Here is a 13,758-nt window from a genome sequence, read left to right on the forward strand (position 1 = left end):
TGTAGGGGAGCAGCTCATAGTAGATAATTTCATGCCAATCCCACCAAACAATCACCCAAACCTTCCTGGCCTTCGATGCTAGCTTGGCCACCTTTTCTGCCGGCTCACCGCATTTCGACCACAACCGTTTTCGCTTGACGTTGTCGTAAGTGATTCACTTTTCAACCGCTTCAAAAATGGGTCGATTTTGTTGCGATTCAGCAGCGATTCGCAGATGGAAATTCGGTCCATAAGGTTTTTTTGCGTTAACTCGTGTGGTACCCATAGATTGAGCTTCTTTTTGAGACCAGCCTAAGCATATGGTACCAAACGGTTTTTGGTGCAATCTTCAGCTCTTGGGTAATCAGGACAGTGTTCACATGGCAGTCGGACTCGACAATGTCCATTGGTTTTATCGGCATCTTCAACAATTGGCCTTCCAGTGCGACATCGAAATCACCGAAACGGAATCGACGAAACCATAATTGCGCCCGATTGGCTGTTATAGTGTCAGGACAATATACACTGTTCACGTTTTTAGCCGCCTGTCTTGCATTTTCGACTTTATCGAAGAAAAACTGTAAAATATTGCGAATTTTCTCTTTGCTTGCGACCATCTTTGACGCGCACACAAACTAAACTGAGTCAACTAATCACAAAACTGTCGAAAAAGTTTTTGTAGTACAAATTCTCCTCTTTCTACTGAAACCTGATCGGAGTTATACAACGCGATATATAGATCACTAAAGCCATCTATTGGAAGAATAATGGATTTATTTTTACAAAACCTGATACAGGTGACGTAACAGTGTCGGAATTTCTGCTTGAAAAGGATTTCATACTGAAATTTATCATTCAAAATGAAGAAGAAATACCTTCAAATCAATGGTATACCGTTTGTAGAATGAGGTGAAAGTATTTTATGCACGCTCACTTTGGTAGCGTCGGTATTATACATTCCCATCATCAACTATCGGTTCAATATCGGAAGGAATCTTTATCGGAAAAGACAAATTTGCTTTTCGTGTTCTAATCCCGGCATATTCGAAAGGAAAATAAATTATACGGTAATAAAATTATCACCTTCGCATCTCTTTGACTTGTTGACTCAGTTCCTAATTTGGACGAAATGCTGGCTTTATGTACACAAGGAGCGGGTTTCCCATACTGCAATTATGTAAGTGGGGGACACAGTGAAAGAGATATGTTAATTTTCACTTCGTTATTGGCCTCAGCATAATTTTATCGTAAAACAAATACGGCGGATTCATCGAAAACTCGTGAAATATATTCAAGGAGAATAATCGCGTGTTGAGGTATCATTTTGGTAATTAAATGATACAGTATCGGTCCAACAACGTTATGCTGATGACCTTAATTTTCAACACTTTATACTGCCTTCACCATTATACTACTATACTGCCTTAATTTTCAGATGGTACCAAGATTAAATCCCACATCTTATAGTCCCAGCCATAGATTTATAAACATAGATAGAGGGAGTATACGCAATTTTTGCATGTCCCCAACATGGTTAGATTACGTTGTCGGTTGTGTTATATTTTCAAATCCACAATTTCACTTTATCATTATGAATGTATATTATATTGAATGAAATATATTTATTTGAGTGATTCCCGATTAAATATGCAAATTTGAATATTTGGAATCCGATATTTTTTCCAATTGTCGAATTTAAAATAAGCAGAATATTTATTATTTTCTGTATCTACGTGCTGAAATCCAAGGTTTGGCAACTTTTGCTCTACTAGTGTCATCGGTTGTTTCACGTCGTTTGGCGCGCTTGAAATTTGTTTTCTGAATTTCTGATATAATTAGGTATATATTTCAATATATTTTGAGTTAATATGAAACATTGATTCACTATGGGACATAAGAAGTGCGTTCTTTATGGAGAAACTCGCGAACTAAGTGAAATATCGTATCACTGATATGTTTTCATTTCCACGCGCTTCATGTCAAATTTGATAGTTCATGTTGGGGACAAAATTTGCTTACTGAAAATGGCAAATTCTCTCTCTAACTATGTTTATTACTCTGAGATCCAATCAATCTGCTCTATACTGTCGAAAAATTTATTGTTTTCAAAATTACCTTCGTTGACTGTCTATTTTCTAAGCTTCCAATTCAAAGGGCCGAATTCATTGGTCTATTACTGTGCAGTATCATTGTGCAAAGCCTGCACTAAGAAATTATTCTGCACGGACTTTAAGCGTTCAGTATATTACTACATGGTTTTTGCGCACAACAATCAGAATCTTTTGTTATGAACAGAGTAAATGATGATATAAAGGATATATTTCATAGAAGTCGTAGAAAAAATTATTTTCTAAACGATTGTAAATAATAAACGCTTAGGCCGTTCATGTTTCAAGAGCCCATAGGTTTATTAGTATGGTATAGACTATAGACAATGGCATTCTCCAGCCAAAGCCCGAGTATGAGTAGATTTAAATTGTCACTCTTGATATATTCCTCCCTCAAACTGACACCTAACGACAAAATTCATTTCTCTTATAACAGAAATCACCTCGATGAACCGATCATCATTACTTCACTCGGTGTCCGTCCTGCAGTTCCAAGAGATGAAGCCTTTCATTTAATTTGATTTATTGCCCACTAAAAGAAGCCGTGAAATTATGGCCAATTTACATATAGTATACAGCCGGCAATGCATAAAGATGAGGCTTGATTGCTTGCTATAGGTAAGCCAAGGTGTTAATTTCATAATTGTATGAAATTGGATCCACTTTTGCAAAAACGGTCACTTATCCAGAGTACCAGGGAAGTGGTAAACAGCGTAAACAACGGATTTCTGAAAACTTTTAGCATGCCTTCCACCCTAAATTTTAAGTCTACAAGAAAGTGAATTACAATAACATATCATATACACGCCCAGATGGGATCACTAATCCCATACCATCCTTTTTCTCCATAGTACTTTTTTTTTCCTTTTTCGGAAATTTTGCATGTATAGATGTTTTATGTTTTCTCCTAGGCATCTGTGAGACCTCTCAGAGAAGCTTAGACGAATAGCAATTGCATTTGTAAGCCACCTGCAGAGTTTTTTGCGAATAGCGTCATCAGAATCATAAAACATCAAAAAAAAAAATCGAAAAACACTCATACGCCAAGACCAAATATATACCCATATATTAGGCCAATTGAAGTATTAAATCCAAATCGGAAAAACAAGAATTTCGTGCTGATTGAATATTGCTTTTTGAAGAGAAAAAATACAGTTGAAGCAAAATCTTGGCTTCATGAAGAGTTTTCGGGGTCTGCAACAGAAAAATTAACCATCATTGATTTATCTTCTAAGTTTAAACGTGGTGAAATGAACACCGAAGACGGCAAACGTAGTGGACGCCCAAAAGAGGGTGTCACCGACGATAAAATAAGTTGATCGAGATAGCAGACATTGTGAAGATATCATCTGTAGGTATATATCATATCATTCACGAATATTTAAACATGAGAAAGCTGTGTGCAAAATGGGGGCCACGTGAGCTCGTAATTGATCAAAAGCAACAACGTGGTGATGATTCTCAGTAGTGTTTGAATTTTTTCGTCGATATGTGACAATGAATGAAACATAGCTCCATCACTTCACCCCGGAGTCCAATCAACAGTCAGCTGAGTGGATTGCACACCAGCCAAAGGGAAAACATCAGTATTCTGGGATACGCAAGGCATAATATTCATTGATTACCTCCAAAAGGGTCAGACCAACAACGATTATTATATAGCGTTATTATATATCTTTGAAGGAAGAAATCGTTAAATAAAACGGCCCCATTTGAAGAAAAAAAGAGTGCTGTTTCATCAAGACAATACGCCGTGTCACAAATAAATGAAAACAATAGCAAAATTGCATGAATTGGGCTTCGAATTGTTTCTACATCCACCGTATACGCCAGATCTGGCCCCCAGCGATTTTTTCCTGCTCTCAGACCTCAAAAAAAAAGCTCGTTGGAAAGAAATTTAGCGCCAATGAAGAAGTAATCGCCGAAATGGACATACTGACAGGGAAATAAACATAATAGTCTCAGTCAGAACACTTAGAACGACTGACCAAAAGGCAATGGTAAAAAGGAGGCAAAAGGTCTAAGAAAGAAATTTCTTTTCTTTACAAAACGTGAGATCTATTATCTTTTAGGTCATTTTGATAACAATACTAGAATTCTCACCATATGGTCTCCATACGACTTATCGCATCACATAGAGTAAGGCATATACCTTAGAAAAATCACTACAACCATTTGATAGAGCCAACTCTTGAGGAGGAATGTAATTATTTAGTGAGACTACACAGCAAGCCGTGATAACTATCTATACATGTATATCCATTTAAATTTCCTCAAATTGGAATCATCTCAAATATTTCATGTTATCACTCTCTGATTAAAAACGAATGTCAGAAAATTTTGATCATTCAAATCAATGTCACCCTTTTCTCGTTTTATTGAGACATTACGGTGACTTTCTGGTCAAGCTTGTATATATCAACGTGTCACCAATTCATTTTATGATTTTATTGCACAATTAAAGATGAAATTCGAGACACTTCGTATGAATTCGGCACTGCATGATCGGTCGATAAAAAACATCTGTCGGTCTGTTTGTAAACAACAATCTAAATCACCATTTTTATTTCATCGTCGATATTTCTCACATTATGCCCCACATTCAGGAAAAATTGAAGCAAGAACCAAGAATATGAAATGTTTGAGTATCATAATTTGCGCATAAATTTAATTTATTGCATGCGCCAGAAGCATAATGATTTATATTTCTAGAAGAGTAATAGCAGCATAATTTTTCTGACCATGTGCAGACTTGGCAGTGATCCCTTTAGCTAAGACACTTAAAGTGAAAAATGAACAGGTAATTGTCATACTTGGTGATTTGTGGCTAAATATTGTGACTTTGATTTCGCCATTATAATTAATTTTATGAGGTTTTTACTGAAGAAAGCTAGCTATAAATATTTTATGAGGTAAATATTGAATCCTCATCTTGAACACCAAATATTTCTAAAGGAATCCTCATGTTATATTTCAAGGATTTTTGTTTTGTGTTCAAGAACATTCCAGTATAGTAGGTAACATTGTCTTAATAAGACTCTCTCTATTGATTCATTATATTTGTTTGAACCACAAATTTACGCAACTGAACTAGTTTTGTATTCATAGAATTAAACAAGAGGAACTCTCAATAGAACATAAAACATCAATTCTTGATATTCATTGTATGATCTCATACAAGTGATCTATTTTCAAACAGCAGTGAACTATTTTTTCCATTCGATGGTTCATTATAGATTTCTATATAGATTCCGTGAAAAAAAGCTTGTGGATATAAAAAGCAACATTGTGGTTTATCAACTTCGGCTTTCAGAATTTCACCGATTGAGCACATGTATGCATACAATCTTGCAATCAAAGGTCACATAGAACACTTTATTTCGGTACAAGATAATATTTCTTCAACTAGCTCCACCTGGAATTCTGTGTATTTGCTCATTGAAAGTAAACAGATAATAATAAGTTAATCTCCAAGATTTTTATATCAATATTTATATTTCCATACAATAAATGCATAACAATGGATGAATAAATATGTACAATAATTTATGACAAAGTATGAATTGAAATGAAGGTATGTTATGACAAATTTTGAGATTTTTGTCATTGAATTCCGAAGGAATTTTTTGGGAGATCTGATGATAATAAGAAAAAATACTGCAAAATATATCCGATATCTATACAACTTTTAGAAGACTATTTAACAATAATTCAATTCGTACAATTCTGACATAAATATAAATATTCAGGCTCGGATCCAGGCCCCACTTTTGGGGGGGGGGAACTTTTAGATACTCAAAATAATGAAAATGTGGTCCCAAGACACTTCCGCCATTTTGGGAAGTAATTTTTTTTGCCGTTCATTAATATGGGTTTTCACAAAAAGGTGAAATTTTTGCTGATCTTGTATCTAAGTATTCGAGCCTTAGTATGTCAAATTCTACAGGGGGGGCCGGCAAAATTTAACAGCTGTTCAGGCCATTTGGGGGGAACGTTCCCCCAGTTTCCCCCCCCCTGGATCCGCGCCTGTCACTAATAAATAACGCTACATTCAGTTTCGCTCTATACCTGATATCAAGTTCAATGAAAAAGAATCAATTATACAGGGTAGTCCTGATTTTAGTGCTATAATTTTGGCGTCGGATAAAACAACTCTCTTCAGGAAAAAAATGCCTATAAATATGTATCCTAACAAGCTTCGTTTTCAAAATACAGGGTATTAAAGTTTAAAAAAAATCAGTTTTTTACTTATAACTCTAGTTAGTTATTAGTATTATTACAGTAATTGATTTCATTTTTAGGTAAGTCTTGATAATGAATTGTTTCGGATTAGATAAGTGTCTCTTATCAAAATTATCCAGTGACGTAGATATAGGTGCGATGATCCATTTCTTATTGAAAATCTACACCACTGTCTTTTTTTCGAGTAAAAAAAGAATACAATCCTGAAAATTCTGCAAAAATGTTCAAATTTTCCCATTAATGTGATGAATGAAAGTAGAAAAATCGGCGTAGTGCATTATAACGCTTTCAGATGGCATTTAATTGAACATTATGTTTATACCCTGTAGCTTACAGAATAAACCATATTATTATTATTATTCAAGAAAGGAAATATATCAGACGATTAAACAATAAAAAAATTCACAAAAATTTTTTATTGTTTGAGTGTCTTTCAGAAATGTTCAATTAAATGGCATATGAAAGCGTCACTACGTAAATTTTTCATTCATCACTAATGGGAGAATTTGAAAAATTTAAAATGGTACATTCTACGGAAATAATTCAGGAGAAATTTGTTTTAATGATGTCAGAAATAAAACAATTTTTTCGAAAAAAAAAACAGTTGTGTAGATTTCCAACAAGAAAAGGATTTTACATTCAATGCAAATCTTCATCTCAATCGAGTCTGCAGTTTTGAAATCAACAAAAAAACAAAATTTCGAACATCCTTATTCACGGAACCCCTAATCGGAACATTGTGCCAAAATGGTAGAGCCGTCAAAAACCAAAAACGTAACAATAACTGAAGTAAGTAATCAAATGAAGAAACATTAAAATAAAATAAATAAAATTAATAAATAAATATGACTAAACAAAATTTCTTGCAGCACCCAGTATATTGGAAACGGACGCAGTTATGAAATTTTTTTACTGAATAAACTCAACTTATTTTGCAGCGTTCTACAAATGCAAAGCTGGCCTTTTTTATATAAAGTCATTATCATTTACAGCCACTTGGAAGCCGCCGAAAAGATTGACATTTACCCACTTCCAAAATAACAAATTTCCAGGAAAACCTCATATATATTCGCAGTTGTCAACGGGCGCTTATATATTTCATCCACAAAGTCGTGTTTCCTCCTAATTTCACTTCCAACGTCCAAGTCGTGGGAAGACATTAGCCTCACGACTCCACTCAATGGTTATATTTAATATTTTGAAATTTTATGTTATTTACACTGAGCGAGCTCAGCATGTTACTTTCTTCAATCGACAAGAGACTGGTCAACGTGTTCCGGTGATATTTGAGATCGTTTCAGATGCAATGATAGCTAATTAATTCAGTTGCGGTTTCGATAATTGCCTTTGGATCCTAGTACGAAGTTTGTATCGATAAATTCTTCGTGAGATACGTCGACCCTGGAACAAAGGTCATCCTAGTAACTAAAATTCAACATTTCCACTTCTTGTTTGGGATCGTTATTCGGACGACGTGAAATTTTATGAATATGAATGAAATGGGTTGTTTCCGAATACAGGGTGTTGCTGCGTGTTTGACCTGAATCGTTTTACTTTGGACGAACGACGGTAGTTTCAAATTATGGTTCAGTATTTCTCTTATGAAAACTATGAATGTCAATGTTCCGCTGGAAGAATGGCAAGTAGTCACTTCCTGCTGACTGCATACAGGGATTTGAGACAATGATCTTTCTCCCTAAAATATTTTCAGATATCTACATCTTCCGGTTATACCGGAAACAGACTACTACTTCCTTATTTCATATGGCACACCCAGTATATTATTACATCATTAGAAAGCTTTTTTAACGATAATTTCGGTAATATGCCATACCTCGGGTAACAACTCAACGGTTCATGAGTTAATGGGAATCTTATGAAAAAAAATGGTGGCGATGAGGACTCAAATTTTTTTTCAATTTTTCGAAAAAATTTTTCTTTTTCTATTCTGCAAATAAGTAGTATTATAAAACTTTTTGCGGTTTGGACCAAAAATGTACAGGGTGTTCATAAGAAGATCATAACCTAGGACAAATCAAATTCATCAAAACTCAAGATTTTCAGATTCAGGTTCTTCCTCGATAACTCTTAAAGTATTCATTTTAGCTATAGGGATTGCTTTAATAACCCTCTCTATTTTTTTACGTGGAATCGACTGAAATAATAAAAAATATAGGTTCTAATATGAGAATTTCGAGTTTTGATGGATTTTAGTTGTCCAAGTTCATAATCTCCTTATAAACACCCTGTACATTTTTGGTCCAAACCGCAAACAGTCTTATAATACTATGTATTTAAGTTAAGTTGTAGGTGAATGTTATTTTGACACTATTTCCTTTCATTTTTACTTGTTTTGCTTGTATCTCATGATTTGAAAATAAAGAGCTATTACTATTATTATTATTTGCCGAATAGAAAAAGAGAAAACATTTTCAAAAAAAGCTTTTTCTGCCGAAATATTAGAAAAAAAATATGAATCCTCATCGCCGTCATTATTTTTATAAGAATCCCATTAACTCATGAACCGTTGAGTTTTTACCCAAAGTATGATATTGCCGAAATTGTCATAAAAAAGCTATCTAATGATGCAATAATATACTGGGTGTGCCATTTGGAATAAGGAAATAGTAGTCTGTTTTCGGTATAAAACGAAGTTGTAGAGATCTGAAAATATTTTTGAGAGAAAGATCATTGTCTCAAACCGCACTATGCAGATTTTCAACTCAAAATTCTGATTAGTTTTCCATGAAAACCTAATAGGCTATACCGGTGAATTACCCTGTATGCTAGCTCGAATTGTTTTATCTTCCTTCTAATAATTTCAATAGGAATTTCAACGTAAGTTCAATGGAAACGGTAGTGAATTTGCATTCTTTAATTGTCGTTATCGTTCAATCGCATTTATCATTAGAATATTTTTGATTCAGCGAGGTAAGTTACATATTGGGTTATAATTCACTTCCATATTGGTATCTTACAGTATCGATACTATTTATTACCCCGTATCTATACCTACAAATTACGGCATTTAATCTCAGGATGCAGTCGATTAAACTGCCGTTGTATTTCAAATGGAAATGTGAGATAACTTTGTAATTTACACCTGGATTTCACGATTCTAATTCAATGTTAAGAGGACACAACACCACGTGACTTTCTCGTGATCTGTCAATATTTTCCTAGAGGAGGAGACACAAAAATAATGTGCCGTGTTTTGAGAACTATTGAACAATCAGTAGAATCACTTGCGGAAATCGAGAAATTACCAAAATTATTACTTTTTTCATTCGCGAATTTGAAGTGTTGAAATACTACAATGTAGGTCATCATTACTGAAAAGTCAAAAATACGTTCATATAATAGTGATATTTCTGCTACATCAGTTTCAGTGAATACAAATTCCACTAAAACGCGTTTTAAATTTTTTCTTAAATTGAATCTCTCAGACCAAACATCTTGGCAACATATACTTTAAATAATCTTGTCATAAGATCGAGCAAAAAATAATATTTTCATTACCTAGTGTTTCAAGTCCACAGATACTGAATGTGTACAAAGAATTCATCATATTTATACCATACTTTGTCCAACTGTGACCTAAGAATGTGGTTTCACATATTTTCACTATACAAGGCAGTAATCTGGAGGACATTTATCGTGTTTATGAGGTGTTAAAACGATCTGTATTCAACAACTCTTCAAATTTACTGTTGATCAATCAGTTCCGATGAGGTACATCAATGGAAGTTCCGCAAACCCAATAAATTTTATGGTGTTGTAAAAGAAAGTTACGACCATCCCTTAATAGTGTCGGGTAACCATTTCTGTGAAGAATTGTGTTAATTTTTCACGCAGACAATAAAATAAAAATCCCGTACTTCACACAGCTTTTTCTATTTCTCTTATCGCACAGAGCAACTGAAAAAAAATACAGAAATGAATTTGGTTTAGAGAACTTGGAAATTTTTGATGAAAAATATTATATTTTGTGTCATTTTTTAATTTGAGGCTGCTTCAATTGAATTTTTTTAAATTTCTTTCGTTAGGTTCAGTCATTCAGAATTCATTGATTGGAATTTCTTCATCGAGAAAATTAATGCGTAATATGTATCAATAAATTTTCATTTGATTGCCGCTCTCACCAGGAAATATATTCCTCAAAAACTATCAACAATAACATTAAATCGTAAACAGTTAATAATAGTTCAGGAATTATATAAAAAACCAAATAATATTTTCATACAGCTCCATTAATTTACGAGCTATATTTATGATTGTAGACTTCATTCCTGATCAATTAATTTTTTGTGACATATTATTATCTATTTATATTGTAGTAGCTCACATTCTCAGAATATTCTTATTACCATACAATGATACAATTTGAATATTCATTTACAATGCTCGTATACCAGGCAAGCATTTTGTCAATCACTTTGGAATTATCAATATATTATCTATTGAAAGTTGTATTCACTGAGAAATATTATTGCAATTTCTATTTAAATATGCCTTTGTCAATAGCAGATTTTTTCTCAATATCTATGGTTTTAACCGTTCGACTGATAATGTTCGAGCATTGAGTGCTTTTTCAACGTATTTCGTGCACCTCATTAAAAAAATGAATAAATATAATACTAACATACAGATATGGATGAAGTTATTCATGTTCACTTAAAAACTGTCGCATATTTTAAACCACTTCAATCAAGTTGATTGAGGTCTGGAGATAACCCGAAAAGTATTCAAGTCTTCAGCAAATTTACGGATCACTCTACAGGTGGTCCGAAAGATACTGCAATTTTTAAAAAATGACCTTTAAAAAAATGCCAATTAATCCATTCATTCAAATGACGTGCCCAAATTTTTTTTCAGTCGGATAGCCTAAGAAGTAGTCTTAAAGTTTTTAGGGACCTGTTGTGTCTAAAATGGATAGTTTTCAAAATCCTTTGCGTTTTATGTTTGGAGTTTGGACGTGGGCTATCACTAAACTTTCCTCGAATTTAGTTTCAAAGGAATAAGATTACTGAACTTTACTTAATCCCTACTAATAATATCAATTAAAGATAAGCCAAATGAAAAAAATCATCAAAATATTTGAAAATATTCATTTTGACAAAATTAAATGGAGACCACGTGAAGAACAAACATGAACGTCTGAATTCTCTTGAGGAGTTTGAAATGACTGTATATTTTCATCTCATCAATATTTTATCGCTCATATGGTCTGCTCATCAGATGTCTGAAAACTTTTTTTCAAATCGAACTGCACCTCATTTCAATTATATTAAAATCGTTAAAAAATATTTCGAGATCAGAAATCCATGGAGGTTATGAGTATGAAATAAAAATAGGGCATTCTTACTTAAGAATAAACAGAATGGTATCGTTTTTCACCACTTTCAGACCAGCCTGTAGAGTTGTTAAGAGTGGTCCGAATGGTATTTTGCGAGTGCAAACTTTGAATTTGGAAACCAAAAACGTTTGTCAGCCTTCGGTAGCCTCGGCATCAAAAAGAACCACTTTAGCTCAATCACATCATTCCAGCAACGTTATACGGAAAAAGAAGTAATAAATTTCTCAGTTGACAACATGACCTTCTTCCTGGTGAGTACGCAAACAGCGTTCGCAAAATTGGTACCTACGCTCGCACGTTTCGATAAAGAGCCGGCAAAGAATTTGTTCAGTCATAAATAACCAAATACGTCCTGCGGGTACCAGATAAGCCAAATTAATCATTTTCGGTGTCAGCGACCATATGGAGTTCCCAGCAGCTCGGCTGAATGATGGTCTAGTCAAAACAAATCGATACAAATTATCAGCCAATTTGGTGTAAATAACACGTCAGGATTCGTAGACGCCAGTTTCTGTGTATGGGCCCAGGGACCACCCTAGTGGTGCATCTGTATGTTTGCACATTCCTTCCGATTAGAAACAGGCCTGCCATTGGTTGGACGTTTTTTGGCTGTGATAAGGAGGCTCGAGACTTTCCTGACCTGAATTGTAGTGGGAAAAGCTTCTATATATGTAACTTAATTGTTGATTGTATTGATGACTGGATGAAACCTTGGTTAGTTCACTTTGAATGGAATATTCTCTATGGATTCGCTTTCTTTATCAAACCACTTGAAAATATTCGACTAAAACTCCTACGTTTATCCCTTTTAATCAATCATGAGGAGGAATGTAGAAATTTGCTATTTAGAGTTTTTTTATTCAACCTAAATCAATTTATTGTTATAAGAATTTTAAGAATACCTATAATGCCTTATACATACTAGCAGTTTTGACTGATTATTCCAGCAATAAGCTTTCAGTAGAAATCACTATAAGAACTCACTTTTCTAGTTGTTATGTCAAAATGCATGTTCAGACTGGGCCATGGTCCTTGGTACATGGTCAATGGGCATAAATTTTGATCAATTACCTTTGACATTTCTGCCAAGTTTGGTCGACGATTTTCCAATTGCATTTTGTGTGCCATGGAGTGTATAGTATGTGTCAAAAACAGTCTTAATACAGCCAAATCACTTAACAAAAATAACAAATAGCTGCCCAACTTGAATATGATTTTCTCATTGTGCTTAACAACATTTACGAAGATAATCAAGGATTTTCCCTTCAGGTGACGAAAAATAACTTAACTTCTGTCAAAGTCGTATAAGTATAATCATTACAGTACATTATTTTGCAGTATTTAAATTTTTTTAAATGAAACTTAACTGAAACTGAATTTTCCATTACGTGTATGAAGAACTCATAATAAATTACGCCGAGCTGATCCCACCAAATACTGAGCATGACCTTGGAACAGTGAATATTCGGTTTGACCGTCGATGTGGAAGTATGGCCGGGATATCCCCATGATTGTATGTGCTTGGGATTATCGTAATGAACACATTTTTTGTCTCCAATATCAATTCGATGCAGAAATCCCTTCCGTCTTCGCCTTGCAAGCAGCTGTTCACAAGCAAACAAACGCCGTTCAACATCTCTCGGCTTCAACTCGTACGGCACCCAATTTCATTGTTTCTGAATCATCACCATGGATTTCAGGCGTTTTGAAATGGCTTGTAGTGTCACTCCTAATGATCCTGCCAATTATTGTTGCGTTTGACATGAGTCTTGATCAAGTAATGCTTCGAATTCTGCATCTTCGAAAACCTTCTCTCTTCCACCGCCATGCTGATCTTCGACGTCAAAATCACCGTTCTTGAAGCGTTGAAACCACTCTCAGAACGATCTTTCACTGAAAGCGGCCACACCATAGGTATTTGAGAGCATTCCATGAGCCTCAGCCGCAGATTTCTTCATATTAAAGCAGAAAATTAAAACCTCCCGAAAATGTCGAGAATTTGGCTCGTTAGTAGACATTTTTAATCGAAAATAACTTTATGATGCAGACACAAATCCTCTAATATTTCTATGG

The 13,758-nt window shown here is 34.3% G+C and overlaps 1 protein-coding gene across 2 annotated transcripts in view; it reads left to right on the plus strand.

Annotated features, from left to right (window-relative positions):
* LOC123674661 overlaps positions 1 to 13,758 on the plus strand; it is a 143,999-nt gene that overhangs the window by 98,035 nt on the left and 32,206 nt on the right. The gene's annotated exons all lie outside the window — the stretch shown is intronic.

The sequence above is a fragment of the Harmonia axyridis genome, chromosome 3 (genome assembly GCF_914767665.1).
Source record: "Harmonia axyridis chromosome 3, icHarAxyr1.1, whole genome shotgun sequence".
NCBI lineage: Eukaryota > Metazoa > Arthropoda > Insecta > Coleoptera > Coccinellidae > Harmonia > Harmonia axyridis.